Below are 24,436 nucleotides of genomic sequence, written 5' to 3'. Positions count from 1 at the left end.
CTGAATGATCTGGTTAGTTTAATAGCAGAGAAAGGAAATCACACAGGGAAGAAATGCATCAGAGCATAACAATTCAAAGGGCAAAATGGAAAATGTTACATTTGTGCTTTCAGTTGCTTCTCAGATTAAATGATTTCAGACTTTTCCTACTCTAGGCTATATCTTGTTCAGCTGTAACATTGTTCACCTTTCTCTGCTGGCAAAATCCTGGCTCTGTTGGAAGTCTTGCCATTGCTTTCAAGTGACTCAGGATATTGCCCCTTATTTTCAAAGACACTCTAACTTCCCTGAAGCAATTCACTACATGAATACCTAGAGAACTGTTTCTGTAAAAGAAATATTAAAAAGGAAAAGAAAAATGCTTATAACACTGATATAACAACTTTATTCTATGTGTCTTAATGTCTTTATCTCTAAATAATGGGCTGATGCCAATGGCTGTTGCCAAGAACTGATTTTGTCTAGAAATTACAACAACTAAAGGAATTCAGTAATTATCCTACTTTCTCTTGGGACACTTATTAAGTCACTAACAAAATATAAAGTTTAGCCCTAATAATTTTTTCTATCTGGGTCCTTAAAACACTTTAATGATATTCCCATTTTACAGCCTTGTCAGTTAAGAAACAGAAACTAAGTTACTTTCCTGAAGTCAAACAGCAAGTTAGTAACAAGGCTACACATAGAATTTATAAGACAAGATAGCTGGTTTTCTGCTTTAGCCACTAAAGGCCAAGTTCATATACCAGTATTTACTCCCATTAGATGGCACTTTGCACTGAGCTGTCACACTGAAACTGGGGTCAGGGTAGGGGAGCGGGGAGTTAACCACACTGCAAGATGCTACTTGGTCTGAGTAGGAAGTTTATATCCTGGCTCTAAATTATCTTGCTAGAAAATGCTGAGTTGCTTTATCAATGTTGCTGATATAAAATCTGCTTTTAAAATAACTTTTAAAAAGCAAGTGATGCTGGAAAAGGTGCATCACTGATGGTACAATTGAAGCAGCAAAATATGTGCTTCAGGGTGTACCGACAGCTTCAATACATGACGAAAAGACTTGAAAGACTCCACAGATCATTTCATAGGCATAGACTGTTTAAACTAAGTTTTATAAATTGTAGAGCAGAGGTTAAGGACAGCATTTTGAAACCTGAGTCACTATTGTTAAGCACATAGTTATGGGATTAGGTCCTAATAAGTGACCTGATATTTATTTCCCCCCAAAGATCTTTAGCCCCTACAATTAACTGAAATCAGTGGGTGCTATAAGCACTAAGCATGTCTGAAATTAAAAACCACTTTTATTGAGGTACCTGACACTGAGGAATTTCAAAAGGGTTGTGTATATGAATTTCTAGGCAATATGTGACAGTGCTACAAAGACAAACCCAGTCCAGTGCCATAATCCTAAAATGATCCTTTGTCCCATGAAAAGAGGACATTGATCAAGAGGATTGGTAGCTTATTACAGAGATCAAAGGCCTGATGCAGTCTCTCATTTTTGCTAGTGTCAATGTCATAAAGTCTATTATAATTGAACATTATAGTTCTTAAAGTGTAAAATTCTTCTAAGGTTAAACATAAACAGTTTTCACTGTAGTTCTGATCTAAGGCTAGCCAGTTGACATTCACTGCTCTTAATAAATATATTGTGCAAAGACATTAGATTGATATTGACTATATCAAGATTTACAAAGGGAGGTTACGGAAAGTTATAAAGACATAGTAATTGGGAAGGTAAATGCTCCATTACTGACATAATAGGGAGACTTAGTTCCATTTGTCATTTCTTTCTTAGGGTTTGGGGACTACAGAAATGCTGATGATAAAGTTTGTGAACTAAATGATATAGAACTGTATGAGAAAAGGTAACGTTCACAAATACAGCCCCAGACACCACATGCTAAACCACTGACTGCTTCACATCCACAAGTGATGCACTAGGCCAAGAGTGGGCAAAATGCGGCCCATGGGCCAGATGTGGCCTACCAGCCTGTAGGGCACCTAAAATTTTAGAAAATTAATATTTATCTGCCCCTGGCTGCCTGTCATGAGGCCTTCGATGGCTTGCCAAAACTCGGTAAGCAGCCCTCTGCCCAAAATAATTGTCTGCCCCTGCACTAGGCTGTGCTCCAACACCTAACTTCCATGGATCTATGATGGGTCTCCTTCTGTGTGCCGGGGCCTATCCTAGCAGATACTGATCCAGGATTAGGGCCTACATTTGCATGGTAGTATAGAGATAAGATGATTTTTTTGGAGCAGGGTGGGATGACCATGATTATGTTAGAAATATTATTAAAAATGCATTATCAATAGCTGTTAGCTCCCATCAATAGTTGTCCTTTGATTAAGTACGGCTGCCAGCCTTCCTTGTCTCCCTAATGAGAGAGGGAAGGGGGGGGGTTGGGAACTGAAGGAAAACTCTAAGAGCTCTCTTTGTTCTGCAAATTTACTATCTCTTTGTTAGAGTAAAGCATATACTCCTTAGCGTTCTCATGTAGATAAGAGTAAATTGCAATTTTTAATGGTCCTGTCCTTGGGGCAGAGAAGGTTTGAACTTTTGGTAACCTAAAATACGTTCTGAGCAGGCGCAATCAGCTAATACATATTAAGCCTATCCGCCCCGCATACTTAAGTAGTTAATTATAATACACATGGGATGCATGATCTGACGTATTCTCATGCATGTTTGTATGAACCGGAAATGAGTTGTAAGAGTTCCTGCTTCTGTACACGTGCCAGAAGAGAGGGGATAAAAGCCTGCTAATGATGGTACTCAGGGGCAGAGGGTTTTGATCTTTTGTCTTCTCCCTCTGACCCTATTTGCAAATATATACCTTTTGTCTCACCAACAATGTGTGCCTAAGAATTTGTTATTCAATGAGCCTCCAAAGAAAACGAACCGAGAGAGAGTTTTTTTTACCTCAATTTGGCGCCCAACGTGGGGCATTCTTTGGATAACTCCGGAGTTCGTCGGCACATCGTCTCTGCCCCCCTGGGGGGTTTGCGCGCCGAGCCTTTCTTTTTGGCTCGCCCTGAGGGGGGGCTTGAGGTGTGAGCCGGAACATCCGGAACACTAAGAGCTCCTATGCAAATTTTGTTTTTTTTTTGGAGTCTCCAGGTACACATTTTTGGCTTTGGATCGAGATCTCTGGGGTATCTGAGTGAGTATACGAACTCCCTTTGCCCAATTTGGTTCTGGGTCCGGAGCAGGAGGTGTGCATGTTCTCATGGTAAATCATCTGCTGTAAGGGACTTTTTGGTATTTGGTGTGCCTTGGGTGCACTTTTGTGGGCAAAATGGGTACGGTTAGCTCCCGTGTAGAAAACACGGATACCCCTCTAAGGTGCTTATTACGTCATTTTAATAAATTTGCAAGGCCGGCCGATTACGGAATAAAAATGAAAAAAGATGATTTAATTAAGTTCTGTCAACTCGAGTGGCCAACATTTGGGGTCCACTGGACCCCGAAAGGATCCTTTGTGCTAAAAGAAGTGATAGCTATCCATGAAATTGTTATGCAAAATGGGTATTGGAATCAGTTTCCTTATATTGATTGTTGGTTGTGGGTGGTTCAAAATCAGCCACCTTGGATTAAGAATTACTTAGTAAAGTCTCATGTGATGCTTGTTAAGAAAAAGACTCGGGGGGGGGCGCCTGTACTTCCTGAGTCTAATGAGGGGGGGAATTCTGAATTGGCTGAGTACCGGACCCGTGCTCCGGTTGCCCTGTCGGGTAGCGAAGATGAGTCAGACGCCTCCTCGGCATCCAGTCCTTCTGCACCACCGCCCCCTCCCTTAGAGAGACCACCACCGACGTACCAAGGCATATCTAATGAGTTAGAGCGTGAGCCTCAGCCAAGTGCCTCATCTGAATCAGGAAATAAGGGTTATTATTTGCGCAAGCCTGTAGAGTCACAGCCGGTGCTGAACTGTCCGATGCGAGAGGTTATTGGGGAAGGAGGCACTGCAACTTTTGTCTACACCCCATTTAGCACTTCAGATTTATTTAACTGGAAGAATCAGAGCCCCTCTTTTCGTGAAGACCCTGAAAAGATGAGGGATTTGTTTCGATCCATTGGGCAGACTCATCGACCCACTTGGGCTGATGTCCAGATGATGCTCCAGACCCTCCTAACCCCGGAGGAGAGGAGATTAGTGTTGGGGACAGCAGAGCGTATTGCGGCAGCCAGAGTTGAGTTAGAGGGTGCTGCTGGTCGTACTCTGCGTGATACCTTCCCTGTAGAAGAGCCGAGATGGGATAATCACACTGCCGAAGGCAGAGAGCTGAGTGCACGGTATCTGGGAATTATAGTGGAAGCAATGGGAAAGGCAGTGCCTCGGGTTACCAATCTGTCTAAGTTGTATGAAGTGAGACAGGGAAAAGAGGAGGATCCCTCAGCTTTCCTTGGGAGGCTGTATGAGGCATTTCGCAGGTTTTCGGATCTGGATCCAGAAGCCCCAGATAACCAGCGCATGGTAAATCTTATGTTTATTGGTCAATCTGCTGCTGATATCCGTAAGAAGTTACAGAAAACTGAGGGAGGTGCTGGGAAACCGATTTCAGAGCTGGTGGAAATTGCATATAAGGTGTATGGGAATCGTGAGCAAGTGCAGGAGCGCAAGGAGGATAAAAAGGCTCAGCGACAGATGGCAGCACTAGCAGCTGCTATAACTGGAGGGAACTCTGAAAAGGCTGGGATGCAGAAGGGGAAAGGAGAAAGAGTGGGAGCAGACGTTTGTGCTTATTGCAAAGAGAAAGGACACTGGAAAAGGGAATGCCCGAAGTTGAAGGAGAAGAGAGAGGGGGAACCGAGAGGTCACCTCATGCGGGCAGAAGACAAGGGTGAGGATTCAGAATGAAGGGGACAGGGATCTAAGACCACTACCCTTCGGGTTGGAGCCCGAGAAGATCCCATGGTAACCATTAGGGTTGGTGGCAAAAACTTTGAAGCCTTGGTGGATACTGGGGCTACATTTTCAATGATTCCAGAAAAACCCCCCTGTGCAGGAACTAGTGAACAGCATGTACTTGTAGAAGGGATTGAGGGAGTGCAAACCCGACTCCCTGTTTGTAAACCACTCCTCACCAAAGTGGGAGATCATTTGCTTGAGCACTCCTTTGTGTATTCTCCAAGTTGCCCGGTTGCACTCCTTGGGCGGGACTTACTCACAAAATTGCAAGCTGAGATCTTTTTCAGAGACGATCAGATGGTGGTCCAGCTACCTGTCAAGCAGAGCTCGAACTATCAGATGGCTCTCCTGGAGGACCGACGCCCTGCAGTAAGTCCAGAACATCACATGACTGGAGTAGACCCCTCAGTATGGGCTGATGGAACCCCTGCGCGAGCTAAGTTCGTCTCCCCGGTAAGGATCGTACTCAAGGATGGGGAGGGGCCTGTTCGGGTAAAGCAGTACCCACTCAGCCGAGCGGCCAGAGCTGGACTCAAGCCGTTAATAGAGAAATACAAGAGGTACGGATGGCTAGTGGAAGGGTCTTCACCCTATAACACCCCCATCCTTGGAGTGCCGAAGGCAGATGGGGTCTCATACAGACTGGTCCAAGACTTACGGGCAGTAAATAAGAAGGTCCTTTCAGACCATCCTGTAGTCCCGAACCCTCACACGATTTTGACACAAGTACCGGGGGAAGCTGAAATATTTTCAGTGCTAGATTTGAAAGATGCTTTCTTCTCTATTCCCCTTCACCGAGACAGTCAAAAATTGTTTGCTTTTGAATGGGAGGATCCAGACACCTTCCATAAAGCCCAACTCATGTGGACAGTTCTCCCACAAGGATTCGTAGCAGCCCCTCATATTTTCGGACTTGCCCTTCAGAAGGACTTGGAGGAGTGGAAGGGATCACACCCCGCAGTGACTCTCCTCCAGTATGTGGATGACCTGCTAGTTGCAAGCCCAAACTTGCAGCTCTGTGAGGAAGCCACCAGGTCACTCCTAAACACTCTGGGAAAAAAGGGATATAAAGTTTCTAGAGAGAAAGCCCAGATATGTCAGCCTGAAGTCACATTTTTGGGATATAAGCTCTCAAAAGGAGTCAGAGCCCTAAGTGCAGATCGCATACAGGCAATCCAAGGTCTAACCCCACCTAAGTCACCCAAGGAGCTACGAGCATTCCTAGGGCTAACTGGGTTCTGTCGACTATGGATACCAGATTATGGTGGGAAGGCTAGACCACTATATGACTCACTAACTAAGGAGAGTCTCACTAAATGGAAATGGAATAAAGAAATGCAGCATGCCTTTGATCTGCTTAAAGCAGCATTAACCCAGCCCCCTGCCCTGGCCATCCCAAACAGTAAAAAGCCATATCGACTGTATGTTCATGAGAATCGAGGGGTTGCATCAGGGGTGCTGACACAGCCATCGGGCCCGACCTGGAGACCCGTGGGATATTACTCAAAGGTTCTAGATCCAGTGGCACTCGGGTGGCCAGCCTGTCTTCGGGCTGTGGCAGCCACAGCAGTGGTTGTTGAAGAAGCCCAGAAGATAGTCATGGGTGCGGATATGGAAATACTCACTCCTCATGGAGTTCCCCAGATCCTAGGGACTGAGGGAGGGAAATTTCTTAACCCCTCCAGACAATCACGGTATGAGATATTTTTGCTCTCTAATCCAGGACTTACTTTCAAACATACTACAGCCTTAAACCCTGCAACCTTGCTGCCGGAGCCAGGAAAACCGATGCATGACTGCCTTGAGGTCCTAAATCAAACCACACAGGTGCGACCTGATCTTGCTGAGGACCCAATTGAGGACCCAGATGTTGAATACTTCGTAGACGGCTCCAGCTCTGTCATCGATGGAAAAAGACGAACAGGATGTGCAGTGGTAACCTTGGATAAGGTAGTATGGAGGGAGTCATTGCCAAGCTCATGGTCGGCACAGGCCGCAGAACTCACTGCGCTCACCCGAGCATTACAGCTGGGGACAGACCAGCGGGTTAATATATACACTGACTCTCGCTATGCTTTTTCTACAGTCCATGCACACGGACTATTGTGGAAAGAAAGGGGTTTTATTACGGCCTCTGGGAATAAAATTGCTAATGGCCCCCAAATTACCAAGCTACTAGAGGCACTCCACCAGCCTAAAGAGGTAGCAGTCATTCATGTGCGGGCCCATGGGAAGGCTGCTGAGGAAAAGCATAAGCTTGGAAATGCAAAGGCTGATTCAGCAGCAAAGGAAGCTGCATTTATTGGGGGAGAAGCGGAGGAGGTATCCAAGCAGGCCATGTCCCATGCCATATGGCCAGACATCCAAGATTTAGTCCCACAGTATTCCCCTGAAGAAGATAAATTTGCACAAAGAGCTTGTGCAGAAAAGAACTCACAGGGGTGGTGGATGGTACCAGGAGGGAAAGTCATGATACCCAGGCCGTTGCTTCGGGAGGTGCTGCAACAGCTCCATGCAAGAACCCATATGGGAGGCTTGGCCATGGGTGATCTAGTGATCCGCCAAGCAGTAGCTCCAGGGCTATATGTAGAAGCTCAGCGCATTGCTACCAAGTGCATCACATGCCAGAAAGTAAACCCCCGAAGGAAACCCCCTGTGCCAATGGGAGGTAGACCCTGGGCAGCGTACCCTGGACAGGCATGGCAGATTGATTTTGCCGAGCTCCCACGGTCCGGACATCACGGGTTTTTACTTGTCATGGTAGACCAGCTCTCTGGTTGGGTCGAGGCCTGGCCCACCAGGACTGCCACTGCGGCTACAGTAGTGAAGTATTTGTTGCAGGAGATCATTCCACGGTATTCCCTGCCTGAGTCCATTGAGTCGGACCAAGGACAACACTTCGTGGGAAAAGTGGTTCAAGGAGTCGCGCAAACTCTCAAGGTTACTTGGAAATTACACACACCATGGAGACCACAGAGTTCAGGACAAGTGGAACGTATGAATAGGACTTTAAAGACTTGGCTCACCAAAATCTGTATTGAAACACGTCTTAAGTGGCCTCAAGCATTGCCGCTCGCCCTTACTTGCATTCGAAACACTCCCCGACGGGGCCTTAAATTGACCCCATATGAAATTATGTTTGGCAAGCCGCCTCGAGTCTTACCTCCTGGGATGCGAGAGAATGTAACTTTTGAATTAGGTAATAGTGAGCTTCATATGTACGTTATTGCTTTGCAGTCTGTCTTGTTTTCTCTTCACAGGTATGCAGCCTCCTTTCAGCGCCTGCCTTTAGACGTACCGGTACATGACTTCTCCCCGGGAGACTGGGTCTTGGTGCAGCGGTGGAAAAAGGAACCTCTGACTGAGAGGTGGAGTGGCCCTTTCCAGGTACTTCTAACAACCCACACCGCTGTAAAGATTGCTGGCCATGACCGTTGGATACACCATACCCGTGTGAAACGACATCCACAAGCGTCAGAGGACAACAACTCCCAAGACGAACTCACTCCGGAAGCTGAGTCGTCTTCGGAACAAGAAGCCAGCAAGTGGAGCTGTGAACCTACTGGTGATCTCCAAGTGCGCCTGAGACGGCTTAATCAAAGTTCAGAAAATTAGTCCAGAAAGTAAAAGGGAAAATATGGTGGGAATTATAATGTGCCTTGTTGTTATCTGCATAATGAAAGAAGCAGGATTGCATAGCCTTAGCCACTGGCCTATGCCCCCGCTTTCCCAAATTACTCCCCCAGGGACAAATTTGTATGTTGATATGATGGAGAGAATTGCAAGTACTTTTAATCTTACCAACTGCTGGGCCTGTGGGGGGCTCCGAGAGGCCGGAGAACAGTGGCCTTGGAGGGCTTTTCCTTTGGCCCCAAAATGGTTAGTCAGTGACAAAGCAGATGTTAAGAGTACTGGTCAAGAATGGAATGAGAACCACAGCTGGGATCTTTCCCAAGTGGCCTTGGGAGAGTACTGTATTAGCAGTAATGGTACAGGAAAGAGGTTAGGACATAGTCAGTGTACATGGACATTAAAATGGGCCCGAGTATGCAGCAGGTATGCTGATCAATGGAATTCTGCTGCTGTTAGGCTCCCAATCTCCACACAGATGCAAAATCTCAAAAGGACAAGAATATTACCTTTCGATCCTGACCCTACCAGATGTCAGGCATATGAAAAGACCCGAGGCGAACGATTTACCTACATTTATAAGTGGCAATGGGCACACCTGAATGGCACAGTGGCAAGGTTTAATGCATATTGGAGTGCCTTAAATGACACAAATGAAATAACCAAGTGCGAGTATAGGGATAAAGATGGCGTATGGAAATGTCAGTTTAAACTGAGTAACTATCACACTGGCCCTTTAGGGCATAAAGGCACCAAATACTATCCCCTTCTTTTCCACAGCCGTGACCCCCTAGCCTTGGGAGGGGAACACAGGGCCCTAAAAGGACATTATTGGATTTGTGGAAAGCGTGCCTATACGGTCCTACCACGAGGGTGGACGGGAACCTGCTATATTGGAGTAATTGTACCATCTTTCTTTTTGTTACCATCTGAGGGTGGAAATAAGCTAGGAGTCTCTTTGTATGATGATTGGAACAGGGCCAAGAGAAGTATTGATGTAAGTTTGACACAGGGTGGCTCCCAAAAGTGGAAGGAGGATGAGTGGCCTCCTCAGAGGATTATTGAGTATTATGGACCAGCTACATGGGCTAATGATGGAAGTTGGGGCTACCGGACACCAATATATATGCTGAATAGAATCATCCGGTTGCAGGCAGTCTTGGAAGTAATTACTAACCAGACCGCCACTGCTCTCGAGTTGCTGGCTCGACAAAGTTCTCAGATGAGGGAAGCCATATACCAAAATCGAATGGCTTTAGACTATTTACTCGCAGAGGATGGCGGAGTCTGTGGAAAGTTCAACCTTTCTAATTGTTGCCTCCAAATAGATGATAACGGGAAGGTGGTCTTAGAGATTGCCAAAGAGATTAGGAAAATAGCCCATGTACCAATACAAACGTGGGAAACCACATGGAATAAGGACTGGTGGTTTCAATTATTTGGAGGACCCTGGTGGAAAAAAGTAGGGTTTGTGCTTTTGTGTGCTCTAACTGGTTTGATTTTTATCCCTTGTCTCATTCCTTGTCTTACTAGATTGATAACCACCACAGTAGAAGGAATGCAGGTTGCAGCAGTCCCTCTAAAAGCACAGACTGTAGCAAAAGTCATGGTCCTCAGAAGAATTCCTCGTAATTATCTTGATATGCCCAAATGAAGTAAAGATCAGAAAGCATCTTGAGGGGGGAATATTGTTAGAAATATTATTAAAAATGCATTATCAATAGCTGTTAGCTCCCATCAATAGTTGTCCTTTGATTAAGTACGGCTGCCAGCCTTCCTTGTCTCCCTAATGAGAGAGGGAAGGGGGGGGGTTGGGAACTGAAGGAAAACTCTAAGAGCTCTCTTTGTTCTGCAAATTTACTATCTCTTTGTTAGAGTAAAGCATATACTCCTTAGCGTTCTCATGTAGATAAGAGTAAATTGCAATTTTTAATGGTCCTGTCCTTGGGGCAGAGAAGGTTTGAACTTTTGGTAACCTAAAATACGTTCTGAGCAGGCGCAATCAGCTAATACATATTAAGCCTATCCGCCCCGCATACTTAAGTAGTTAATTATAATACACATGGGATGCATGATCTGACGTATTCTCATGCATGTTTGTATGAACCGGAAATGAGTTGTAAGAGTTCCTGCTTCTGTACACGTGCCAGAAGAGAGGGGATAAAAGCCTGCTAATGATGGTACTCAGGGGCAGAGGGTTTTGATCTTTTGTCTTCTCCCTCTGACCCTATTTGCAAATATATACCTTTTGTCTCACCAACAATGTGTGCCTAAGAATTTGTTATTCAATGAGCCTCCAAAGAAAACGAACCGAGAGAGAGTTTTTTTTACCTCAATTATTCATTCTAATTTCTCTTCCCTGTGAAAATAGAAGAGTGCTCATTACTGCAAATGTGAACACACACTATTTCTTACCATTCATCCACATATTGCTTGCATATATTCAATGGATCAGAATTGCCTAGTCTTTGCGTGGTTCATAATGCTGCCAAACACATATATAAGAACCAAAAGGAATCAAACCAACTTCGACATTTATTGTTTCATTCCACATATTTTAGACAATCACAGCAGTCCTTTTTGCAGCCTGCTGCTGTTTTATAGACTGATTCTTTCCAATTAATTCTTCCCATTCAATCTAAACTACAGACCCCTGGTAAATTTGATGGAAACAATGAAGGGGAATCATTGCTGTTTTATGTGCTTAAGAAATATCTGCTGTTGGTTCTGTTTTGTAGCACTGAATAAAAACTAAGGGCAAGGCCTTTCTTGCTTCCAGTTGCAAAGGACTGACCTCAAGTTTAATTAGCTCATTTTTTTCTCATAAATGTTGTCGTTCAACAAGCCAGAACCCAAAGAGGCAGAGATTCAATTGTCACCAGTTCCATAGCTTGCTTAGGGGCTGAGGCACATGACTTATGAGGAGAGGCCGAGGGAACTTTAGTTTGCGGAAGAGAAGACTGAGGTGGGATTTGATAGCAGCTTTGCTCCGAATCGACATCGAATCTTCAGATTCGGCTGAATTGAATCAGGGACAGTGATCTGAATCAACGAATCGAATCACTGTCCCTGATTCGGGCTGAATCTGAATCCAAATCCAAATCCGAATTGAAGGGCCCGCTTTGCACACCCCTAATAAATGCGTACTGAGCATCCTCAGCACGACTATGCTCTGGCTGAGCAGGTATATGGAAAAACAGAACCACCTAGGTACACATCAACAGGTGGATAAACCCTGAAATTTTAATCACTGAAAAACCACAACTAGGCCTCCTGCCATAAGTCACTTGTAATCTGGATTCCTATGTGGCCCTCCTCTTAAAGTTACCACCACAGGCAGTCAAGAAAGGAAAATATGCATGGCCAGGAAGGAGAGAACAAGCCAGAGGGTTTGTGACTCAGTAAGATGGATGTTGCATTGGATGAGAGAGGACTCTGGGTTTTATCAACATAGGCAGACATTAACGTTTCCTGTACCATCATGGGTACAACATTACTCTTAACCTTTCCCTTTTTATGTAGCAGTTTAAGGTTACTGATACAAAAGGGTGTCTCTGAAGGACAATCTCTGCCTAAAGAGAGAGTTGCAACCATACACATGGTAGATGCACAATATCTGTGGAAGTACTTACCTTGAGATGCTTAACACAAGAGTGGTGACCTTTGTGTAACTTCATTATGGACTTTCTTAAAGAGAAATTCTGCAGATTTGTATTAGTTAAACTGCATGGCCATTTTGTATATTTTTGTATTTTAAATTGTTATTTCTAGGTCAGTGATTCTCAACCAGGGTGCCATAGCCTTGAGATCCTTTCAAGGGTGCCATGTGGTGCCACAAAAGGTTAGCACTGTTAGGTGTGTGCAAACGTGATTCACAAAATAAACCCAGAGATCTGAAATAAGAATCCATAGTGTTAAAAACATTCTGACCTGTCACAGTCTTTCTGAGTTCTCTTTAGCAGAAGAATTGTCTTTTATTTTTCCATAGTCAAAAAACAACTGAAAACTAAGAGCTAGCTTTTTTCCGAGGGATGCCCTGAGGCCAATGAAGGGCGCCGTGAGACAAATGAAGGGTAAATTGAGACTAAAAAGGTTAAGAATCACTGATTTAGGTGATGTCTGAAGTACAAGTGTGTGTGAAATTTATTTAATTTGTAATACAGTATGTAACTATTGTCTATTCAGAATAGATTTGGGCAAGGGAATAACGATTTCCCTGAAGTATATTTCAAAGATGGAGCTGGTGTCAGCCACAAACCAGGAAAAATCTGGGGCACCTAATTTGCCTATTCAGCTATGTTTTGGTGCCTGTGTTTCAGGAAAAATCAATACACTCCATTAAGTTTCTGTTTTAGGAGTGTGGTAACACAGCACCATTCGGGCATCCAGGCTATACAAACTAAACTTAAGATGAGACCTTAATGATATGGGCTTATTTTATATTAATCATACCTTTTATATAACAGTAAAAGGGGGGTTATGTCAAGCAAATGTAGAAAATGCCATTTCTTAATACCTTATGAGAAAGTGGAAGAATGAACCAAAAAGCAAAAACAATTGTTTAAGTCTGTCCAAAAATGAGAATGGTAGCATGCAGGAAGAGACATCATTGGGTGCACCTGTTGCTACATTCAGGCCTCACATACAGTACAAAAGGTTTGAACTGCAAACATAACAGCAGCTGTACAATCCCATATGGCTGACTATATGTGTGCACTGTGCAGAGGTGTTAAAATGTTCTGCAGTTAAGTGGTCTGGCTGGTTTATCTGTGCTTTATTACTAAATTGGTAACCTTTCCTGGATACTAATTGCTATCTGTGCTTTATTACTAAATTGGTAACCTTTCCTTGAAACTGCTGAGTCGAACACTTACTTGGGTAGAAGCCAGTAGGCCTGTGTGAAGTGGCTAGTATTCGCTTTGGATTCAGATTCGGCTGATTTGGGGGACAGTGATTCGATTCAGTGATTCAAATCACTGTCCTGAATTAATTCAGCCAAATCTGATTCGGAGATTTGGCCGGACCCTAATTGGCCAAATCTCCGAATCAGCCCCACCCTCATCTGCTCTCAATGGCTGCCCTGCCCGCTTTCCCAGATCCTGGTTCTTTAAAAAAAAGCCTGCATGCACTGGTTGCTGCCAGGTGGGGGAGTGATCCCCGCTTCCTCCCACTACCCTACACTGCATGGGGGGGCTCTGCCATGAGCCCCCGGCCCCTGCCCACTCTCCCAGCCCCGCCATGGCTGCCCTGCATGCCCCAGCTCCCAGCCCTTAAAAAAAACAAAAAACCAACTCACCAGCTCCTGCCAGGCAGGGCAGACAGGCCTCATGCCCTGCCCACTCTTCCAGCCCTATCAATGGAACAATTCATGGTAATTCCTTTTAATAATATTTCATAGTATGAAAAATAATTTCGTTTACTGTATCAGTCCCCCAGATACTTGTAAGTAACCAGTCAGCTATATATTTTCCCTACAGTGAGAATATTCTTACTCATAAGAATGATTGTCTTAAGGATTGTGGGTTTATCCAAATATGCATTGAAGATGAAAACCTTTTAGCTACAGAAATATTAAAATGGGGGTATATGGCTCCTAATTTTAAAACAGCAGCTTCTAGTTCTCTGTTGACAAGGAACCAATTAAAGCCTTTGTGGGAGAAGCCTCTAAAAGCAATGTGTGTGTCCAAAACCATTACCACACTTTATCTCTTGTAGTTGGTATATTAATTTAAATATAGTGTCTGCCTAATGAAGGAAAATCTAATTTACAACTCAGCAATAAGGAAAACAATCAGTTTAACTGGCAACTTTAGAACAAGTGCAACTTTGTATAACAAAGTTTTAAATATAAATATTTAACATAAACAATGTATATCTATCTATCTATCTAGAGCAGGGGTCGGCAACCCCTGGAACATGTGCCAAGCGTGGCACGTGACACCATTTTGTTTGGCACGCGACGGCTAGCCCCAGCTCCATAGATTCATAGATGTAGGCTCGGAAGGGACCTAAGTAGATCATCAAGTCTGAACCCCTGCCCTGGGCAGGAGAAAATACTGGGCTCATATGACCCCAGCTAGGTAACTGCCAAGTCTCCTCTTAAAGACCCCCAGGGTAGGAGCCAGCACAACTTCCCTTGAAAGTTGGTTCCAGATCCTGGCCGCCCTGACTGTGAAGTAGTGTCTTCTAATGTCCAGCCTGAACCTACCCTCTAACAACTTATGGCCATTATTCCTTGTTACTCCAAGAGGTGCTCGAGTGAACAGGGTCTTTCCCATTCCCCTCTGTTCCCCCCGGTAAGTTTATAGATGGCCACCCAGTCCCCCGTCAGCCTTCTCTTGTGAAGGCTGAACAGGTTCAGGTCCCATAGCCTCTCCTCATAGGGTCTGCCCTGCTGTCCCCGGATCATGCGAGTGGCCCTCCTCTGGACCCTCTCAATGCTGGCCACATCCCTCCTAAAGTGCGGCGCCCAGAACTGGATGCAGTACTCAAACTGCGGCCTGACCAGTGTCACATAGAGGGGGTGGATCACCTCCTTGGCCCTGCTTGTGATGCATCTGTGGATGCATGTCAAGGTGCAGTTGGCCTTACTGACCGCGTCCTCACATCGGCGGCCTGTGTTTATTTTGGAATTGATAATGACTCCAAGATCTCTTTCTGCCACTGTGCTTTCGAGAAGAGAGTTCTCCGGCCTATAGGCATGCTGCTGGTTCTTACCACCCAAGTGCAGTACCCTGCACTTGTCAGTATTGAATCCCATCCTATTCTCATTTGCCCACCCCTGTAACCTGTCCAGGTCCAGCTGTATCCTGTCCCTCCCTTCTAGCATGCTTACCTTGCCCCAAATCTTGGTGTCATCAGCAAATTTGAACAAGGCGCTTTTCACCCCCTTATCCAAGTTGCTAATAAAGCGATTGAACAGTGCAGGCCCAAGGACCAAGCCCTCGGGGACGCCACTGCCCACATCCTTCCAAGTCAAATATAACCCATCCACCACCACTCTCTGGGTGCGGCCCCTCAGCCAATTTGCAACCCATCTGACTGTGTAGGTATCAATGCTACAGTCACCTAGCTCTTTAATGAGAAACAGTGTCAAAGGCCTTCCTAAAGTCCAGAAAGACTATATCCACGGCGACACCTGCATCCAATGATTTTGTGACCTAATCATAGAAGGCAATCAGGTTGGTCTGACAGAACCTGCCCCTAATGAACCCATGCTGGTTGCCCCTGAGCATCATCCCCCCTGCTGGTCCTTCCCAGATGTGCTCCTGAATAATCTTCTCAAATAGCTTCCCCAGGATCAAAGGAAGACTAACGGGCCTATAGTTACCCAGGTCCTCCCTCCTACCTTTTTTGAAAATGGGAACCACTTTGGCCTTCTTCCAGTCGTCTGGCACCTGGGCAGAGCATCATGAATGCTTGTAAAGCCATGCCAGGGTGGCTGCTGCCAGCAACAGAGCCCAGGCTGCTCCCAGCAGGGCTTGCAGTGTCCCAGATGCCTGCTGGGAGCAGCCCAGGATCCAAGCTAGCAGTAGCTCCCCAGAGCCAGGGCGGCTGCAGTTGGGAGGCTCCAAACAGCTGCGCCGGGCTCCGGCATTAGCTCTGCACCAGCACATGCAGGTGCACCTCAGAGTGGGCGGTGGGGGGGACACCTGAGGCAGCACAGCACTGGTCTCTGCCCCACTCCCGGCACTGAGGTGATGAGCCCGGTACAGCCTGGGCTCTGGGAAGCTGCAGCAAGCAGCAGGCAGGCTGTAAACAGCTGTGCCGGGCTCCACAGCTCCGGCATTGGCTCCATGCTGGTAGCAACTGCACAGGCACCTTGGGGCGGGCTGGGCTGCCCTGCTGTCCAGTCGCCGCCAACATGGAGCTAGTGCTGGAGCTGTGGAGCCCAGCACAGCTGTTTGCAGCCTGCCTGCTGCTTGCTGCAGCTGCCCAGAGCCCAGGCTGGCTACAAAAAGATGCACTGGGCTCTGGAAGCCTTCCATCGCCTCCGTGCCCAGAGTGGGGGAGAGACCAGGGCTGTGCTGCCTCAGGCCCCTCCTCCACCACCTGCTCCAAGGTGCACCTGCACGCACCAGTGCGGAGCTGATGCTGGAGCCTGGAACAGCTGTTTGGAGTCTCCTGGCTGCAGCCGCCCCGGCTCTGGGCAGGCGGGCTGCTCCCAGCAGGCAGCTGAGATGCTGCAAGCCCTGCTCAGAGTGGCCCGGGCTCCAGCAGGTACCTGGAGTAGCTGCTGGTAGCCACGTTGCCTACTCCTGATCTAGAGAGAGATATGCATGTGTATGTATGTGTGTGTGTGTGTATACATATATGTATATTTATATATATATGGAGAGTATACATATTATATATAATTTCCCCAGCAGTTTCTGTGTGTGGGTGTGTGTATATTGTCTTCTAATTGATATAAGCCTTTTGTCTAAAGACAGACAAATAGTTGAACATCTTTCTTCTAGATCCATAAGCACATGAGTTAGACCTGTCTTGTTTCCTGACCATTGCTTTTAACACTGTGCTGTCTCTATTCAGATCATTTTATATTCCTGTCCTTTAAGTAAGCTGTTTACTAGCCAAGCTTACATTGAACATTAAATATTTCACTTTTAATCAAAGTAAAATAAAAAATGCTAACAGGTGTTTTAAATGAATAGTCAAATGCTGAATTCTAAATATCAAAACTCTACAAATAGCTGTCATCATCACTACCTTTGTGGCTGCCAGGTTAATGGTTCTGGCTTGGTTATATTTGCCAGCTGAAGATATTCATGGGTTCTGAGTTCTGTTTCTGAACAGCTGAAATATAACATCAGCTTGCTAAGGTGGAAAAGAAACCTTGTTTCACATCTGTGAGCGATCATTTTTGTCCTCAGTGGAGCTCTAGTAGTCACTTCTTAGTTGTGCTAAAGTTTGTGAGAAGCATGACTGAACATAATTCATTAATACCTCAAGAATAAAGTGAATTCCCAGAAAGCCACTTAGTTGAAGTATAATTGTTGAAAGGTTTTGGATAAACTCTTTAAAAAATTCTCCTTAAAATGCTGTCACTGAGGTTTGAAACCTATTTCCTAATCCTTAGCTGGCTTTCAACAGGATGACTACATAATCATGGGTTTTTATATTAATGTATTTTTCTGTTGCTGTCCTCTTTACAAAAAGTTGAATGGACACTCGAGATTTATTCTCTCTTTTTAAGTGACTCTGCATTAGTGAACAAGCAATATAATCAAGCCTGCTCCACGTTCTAAGTAGAGAGCTCCAGCTTCACCTCTCCGTCACGTGTATTAAGCCCCCCTCCCCTCCCCATTTTAAAATGGCTGGGGGGGGCTTTAACTAAAGCTTATGGAATGAGCTTTAGTTAAACCCCACAGCCATTTTAAAACATGTTGGGGCTTACCACATGTGATAGTGAGCTGTTTTAATTAGAGCAGCTGTCAGGGAGCTGCTCTAATTAAAAGGGCCCCTCTCCACCCCTGAGCACATGAGAGGTATAGGCACCCAGTGTTACTGGTTTACTGAAGAAATGTGCTTGGATTGTTAGTTCAAGTCTCTGGGCCTGCCTGGAGTTTTATTTATATCGGTGGCGCTTCACAAACATAAATGGAGCCACTTCTACAGCTCCAATGGCAGAATTGGGCTTCAGATCATAAAACTTGTTTGAATCCTTTTAGATAAAATTGTATTATCAATTATGATACAATTAATTTTTTGGTGATTTAATAACCTTCTGATCAGCTTTAAACTTGATTTGTGAGACAATTAGGCTTCATCTAAATCCCTCATATATATAATTGCTTGTTTTCTTATTGCAAGCATCCCTGAGCCTTGCTGGGAAGCTTGGCATACAAATCAAATAAATATTGCAGTAACTTTTTTACTTTTGAATATTGCATAACCTGTATACATACTATATTTTAGACCAATTCAATTTACTTTTTAAGCCATAATGCCTAAACATTTTATAAAAGGTAGTAAGCTGCTTACAAGAAAGATGAGACTAGAAACATTGTCGTTGGGTTGGTCCAGGAAATGTCCAAGAGGCAAGGCTTTTTTTGTTGTAGCCTGAGTGTACTTAGGTATGTTCTCCCTTCTCCAATTGAAGAGGATTTTTACCAGGGCAGGTGTACTGTGGGTAGAAACTGCAGGCTGAGCAGTTTCCCTCCATTCCCTATAGAACCAGGCCAGGCTCTGAATCAATCTGAAACTTAACTATATAAAAATGTATTAATATATGCAGATCAAAAAGATATACAAATATAAACATAGATATATATCTATATCTGTATAGATATATATACATACACACACTATATGACTATAAACCTTATTCTCTATATATACAATCTTTTACTGCCATTGGAGATACAGGTAAGTTATAGATAAGCAAAGGGACAGCATCCCAACCAGGGTCTCAATAAGATCATTGTAATAATGAACTCCATAATCAGTTAAACTCACAAATCAAGAAATTAGGTTGAACAAAATATGAGGTGCTGTTTCACATAATAGAAGGCACACGAACATCAACCATAACTTCACTCTTAAGGGGAGACACTCCAAACACAAGCTGTCCTGGAGCTGTGGCAATATGCCAAAAGGGAGGGAGGCGGAGATCCCCTGTGCTCCTCAGGCCCTCCTCAGCCTGGCAGGGATACATTCTCAAAGAAGGCCCCCCCCGAGAGCCTCTCCTGAGGGGGAGGGGTTCCCTCCCCTGTTGGAAACCCTTTCCCCAGTAACTTATGACTCCAGGGGGCCTGGTGAATAGCACTTATCCCTTCAGACGAGTCTGTGGAGACTCAGAACCTCTGGCTCCTTCTGGGCCGCCTGCCTGCTCAACGCTCCATGTACCGCCGCATGCATCAAGGGCTCTGTCTTCTGCTCAAGGTTGGAGGCTTGGGCTGCCTTATGTGGCTCTGAGGCCCAGGTCCCCACTTGGTACCAGCTGCGTACCACCCATGCACTGAGTTTCTGGCCATATGCCAGGGCTGGAGGATCTGAGCTGCCTCGAGCAGCTTCCCGGGTCGTGGTCCCAATTTGGATCTGCCATGCCCTACTTGTCCACTGAACTCCTGGCCACATGCCAGGAGTGGAGGATCTGAACCACCTCGAGCACCTCCCAGGGTCTCAGTCCCCGTCTGGGACCCACTGTGCAGCGCCTCCTGTACTGAACTCCCAGCCAGGAGGTGAGGACCCAAGCTGCCTCGAGCGGCTCCCAGGGTCTTGGTCCCTTGGTCCCAAACTGCTCCATGCTGCACTGCTAGCACTGAGTTTCCTTGCTACTTGCCTGGGGTGGGGGACCCAAGCTGCCTCATGCAGCTCCCCAGAGTCTTAGTCCACTCCCAGACCACTCCATACACTGGGTTATGCACTGTCACCATGCTCCTCAGCAGTGGTGCTGGGGACATGGCCGCTCGCTGCTCCCATCTGACAAAGAGGTCTGTGGGATCTTTGGGGCAACAGCTCTGCTCCACTGGACAGCTCTTGCCAGCTCTTTTTTCTGTCCTCTTCTCTGTCCCTTGATGCAACCACCCATGTGCCAGGTACGCTGCTCTTTTTATACCCTCTGGAGGCTCCACCCCCAGACTGCAAACGGACCAACCAGGGCGAAGGGGGGTGTCCTCACCCAGATCCCAACTCTTCGTCTTGGCCCAGGTAGGGGCGGGTCAAGCCCTTCTTCAGCCCTTACCTGATTGGTAGAAATGTCCCACCAATCGTTCAAAGCCCTTTTCGAGCGAGCAGCCTGGCTGCTGTTGGCAAGCTCACCACATTGTGATATCTTTTATTGGACAAAATGTATAGTCAGGAGAGCTGTTGGATAAGCTTTTGGGCATGGGTCAAAAGCTATTCAATCAGCTATTAGATAAAAGCACCAAAAAGCCCTGCTGAAGCATGTGATCTATACAAATGTTGGGTGAGCCAGGTCAAACTAACACAATGCACTGGCTGCAAGGGCACACCAAGTTGAAAGTAAAAGCTCTTGTTTGTTTGTTTTCCCCCTGTGTGTGTAAGCAGTCCATGTGCCTTCCTCAGGCCTGAAGAAGAAGCAGAAGCAGGCTGAGCTCCATATAAATGCGAAAAGTCTGCTTTGGAGGGATGAAGGAGGAAACTAGGAATGAATAAGTGTGAGCAGGAGCTATTATAAGTGTAGCAGAATAAGCCATCTAGTTAATGCAAAGTGAGACCCATGAAGTGCAGGGAGATGATTGGCAGTACTTGTAAGGTTGCAATGAGCCATAAAACCACTACCCATATTAAATCCAGATTTTTTACTGTCCAGCATGGTTATTTTCCCAGTCCCATCTTGAACCCATTCTCTTCTCACCTCCACCTTGAATGGTATCACTAGAAATAGTGACAGTCCCTAAAACATGAGAGTCATTAGCTTATCCCAGAATAGCTTCCTTAATCTCTTTTTGATAATGTAACTAGCTTGAATGAAATAGATACAGTATCTTATCTCCAAAACTCATAGACATCTCCCAATTTACTCTTGAATGCAGCTCTCTAAGCTTTGAGATAAGAATATATGTGTCTGTTTATAAAGCTAGAAAATCTGAAATCTAGAACTCGGTTAAATTTGTATCCAGATCTTACTTCCCCACCATGTTGTGGTTGTGTGTCAAACCACCTTTAATTTTATGATCTATATTCACAATGGTACATTTGTTACTATTGGTTTCCCAATAATACATGCCTTTATTCCAAAACAAAATGTCTGAAGTTGCTAATTGATCTGTGCTTACAAAGAGAAAAATAAGAACTGTATCTTAATGATACCATAGATTGAATGCAAGTCATTTGCACAATTGTTTTTATGTTTGTTAAACTTGTGATCCTTAAAAGATAAAAAATATATATCATTTGATATAGATGAAACAAAAAAGCAACCTAAACCTATAATGAAACTGTCAAATTTCACTTCTCTTTTTTTTAAGAAGTTTATCTATATAGCTTTGAGATACTCTGTTGGTTAAAGGAGAACTTGCTACATAGCCTCATTTCAGTCTTCTCTTCTTAAGTAATAATATCAGCATCTTAATAATACAAGTCTCTCTTATGCAATGTGTTTTTGGCAGTGATCCTTACCAAATCACATTTTAAATGTTGTGTGTTTTCTTAGAGAGCATGCATACAGCGTTGCTCTCTTTAACCTTGTTTCACCAGCACTTGAAAATTAGAACATTTCTAGACCAAGAAATCCTTTTTTGACTCATGAAAAATTAAAAGTCTAAAGCCAGAAGAATCAAAATGAAGCAGATTTTCTTTTTGTAACGCTAAACATCCTTGTCAGTTTATTACACATTGCTTACCTTTAATTCCACATAGACATTTTATATTTAAGTCTTGTATAAGTAATGGATGGGAGCAGAATACGTATGCAGGGGATTTTTAATATTCATGGTTCTCATTTAAATGATTTTTTTCAAAATAGACCTATGATATATCATAAAAGTTTGCTTTGAGTATCCTAGCATTTATCAGGCATACTTACTGGGTTAATGAATGTGTATGTCAGTGCATTAATTACTGTATTGCCCTTTTATAACAGCTATGCTCTGGTTGTGAGCTTAATTTATAAACACTACTTTGCTTACTGCAGTTGTAATAGAAGTAAGAGGGTTTTATTATCATTGGCAGCTGTTATTAAGTAGGCTGAGTTTCAAAAACAAGTCTAAATATAAAACAGTAACCTGTTTAACAGGGAAAGGAGAAGGGAAGGTTATTTCAGAAAAAGACAGCAGGTAAAATTGCCTGGAAAAGTTTAATTAGTCTCTTCAGGAAAGCTTGATCATTTAAAGGTTAAGAGAATATTGTGTGCATAAGATTGTTAAGGAACATTACACTACCTTTGATAACAGCCACATCCGTGATACCACTGACTCTTTGATTGAACACTGTCAGGATAAAAAAAAGGATGTGAATGCCAACATTCAGCTCCCTGAGGAAAAGATTGTCAACCTTGTCAATGATCTTTTTGGAGCTGGTTTTGATACTGTGACAACTGCCCTGTCCTGGACTCTTGTGTACCTTGTAACATATCCAGACATTCAGAAGAAGATTCAGAATGAATCGGATCAGACCATTGGCAGAGAGAGGAGACCCAGGCTGTCAGACTGACTCATGCTGCCATATACCGAGGCCTTTATATTGGAGACATTCAGGCATCTTCTTTTGTGCCCTTCACAGTTCCTCACTGCACAACTAAAGACACATCATTGAATGGCTACTACATCCCTAAAAGCCTCTGTGTATTCATCAACCACTGGCAAGTCAACCATGATGAAACGCTTTGGAAAGAGTCATCTGCTTTCAACCCAGAGCATTTCCTCAATGCTGAAGGGATGGAAATTAATAGGATGGAGAGTGACAAAGTGATGATATTTGGCTTGGGGAAGAGGAGGTGTATTGGTGAGTCCATTGCCAGGTGGGAGATCTTCTTGGCCACACTGCTCCAGCAACGAGAGTTCAGCATATGTGATGGACAGATGGTAGACGGAACACCTCAATATGGACTGACCATGAAGCACAAGAACTGTGAGCACTTCCAGATTAAGCAGCGTTTCCCAAATAAGAGCTTTGAGTGAGCTGCACTTTCTCGCTACTGGGACACGAAAGGGGACATACCATTTTACAATATGGAGTTTGCCTTCTGGAATTGCCAAGACCATTTGAGGGCTGACATCCTCTCTACAGGAAAGCAATACAGAATAAATGGGGGCTATCTCTCTGTGCTAGTTCACTGGGGGCTTGTTCATATCTAATGTTTTCTGAGAGCTCATGCATAACAGCAGATAAAGACTATTGTTGATGACTCAAGGGCTGGCAAATCCTGCCTAGTATGCCCTGAGGAGCTTGCCTTGTACTGGCTTCTCACACCTCAATTAACTAACTTCATGATTGTTACCCATATAAACACACAACAAAGATTATACTAAGGTCCTTTGATCATAACTGCTCGTCTTGTGGGAGGTCTTAATAGCGGGTAGCGCTTCTATGTCCCAGATAATACCATTGTCATGATTGGTAGCCTTAATGTGTGCCTTAGTTTGGAATAAGCAATAATAGTAACTGTCACTCTGAAGTACCAGGGATTGTCTCTGAAATGTAACAAATTGGCTACTGCTGTGCAAATTGTTTTATTCAAGATCAGATTGGATATGTGGCATATGAGAACAGCTATCATGTATGTATCATCTCATTTTTGCCTCAAGTTTTTTGAGGAGAAACTTTAACCAGCTTTCTCACAAATAATTGCATGAGTTTGAAACGATGAGCTGTTTGCAAACTCTTTTTGCTTTTAACTCTACATGCTATGTGGAAATTCACTTTTTGTGCGCTCTCAGTGCAATTTGTAGTGTGAAATCCTATGTTTGAGGACTTCTCAGTGAAGCAGAGGTAAATATCCACTGGTGTGTGGTTAGTCAGCTAAGTTGCATGGTGCTGCTTCTTCCTGAAGTAGTTATCTTGGGCATGATCATTCATTGAACTGACTTGTGAATGAATTGCCAGTTGTCATCAATAGAACTGAGTAATCTGGATACTTGTAAACAACAATGCTGTTAGTCCACAGCAAACATCTTGGTGCTGTTGTTCATGAATTTGGGATATTTTTACTAATTACAAGTAGCTCTATTCATTAAACAATAAGCTTTATGAAAATCACAAGTCTAAAGCAATGACAATAAAGGGAAGATAGCAATAAGAGGGGAAATAAAGGACTACTTGCCTTCCATCTACATATTGCTACCTTTTTTAAAAATGGTTTTATTAAAAAAATTAAAAAATCCTGCCCTTTGGGCGGGGGGCTGGACTCAATAATCTGCCGCAGTCCCTTCCAGCCCTAATGTCTCTGAAATCTATGAAATATTTTTTGTTAAAGGTAGAGA

The 24,436-nt window shown here is 44.3% G+C and overlaps 1 pseudogene; it reads left to right on the top strand.

Moving 5' to 3' along the window:
- The first annotated feature begins 840 nt into the window (after positions 1–840).
- Positions 841–23,134, top strand: LOC149871776 (cytochrome P450 1A5 pseudogene; annotated as a pseudogene).
- The last annotated feature ends 1,302 nt before the right edge of the window (positions 23,135–24,436 follow it).

The sequence above is a fragment of the Crocodylus siamensis genome, chromosome 2 (genome assembly GCF_052110815.1).
Source record: "Crocodylus siamensis isolate JL-2025a chromosome 2, ASM5211081v1, whole genome shotgun sequence".
Lineage (NCBI taxonomy): Eukaryota > Metazoa > Chordata > Crocodylia > Crocodylidae > Crocodylus > Crocodylus siamensis.
Note: the sequence above shows the minus strand (reverse complement) of the source record. Positions and strands in the feature narration are given on the sequence as shown.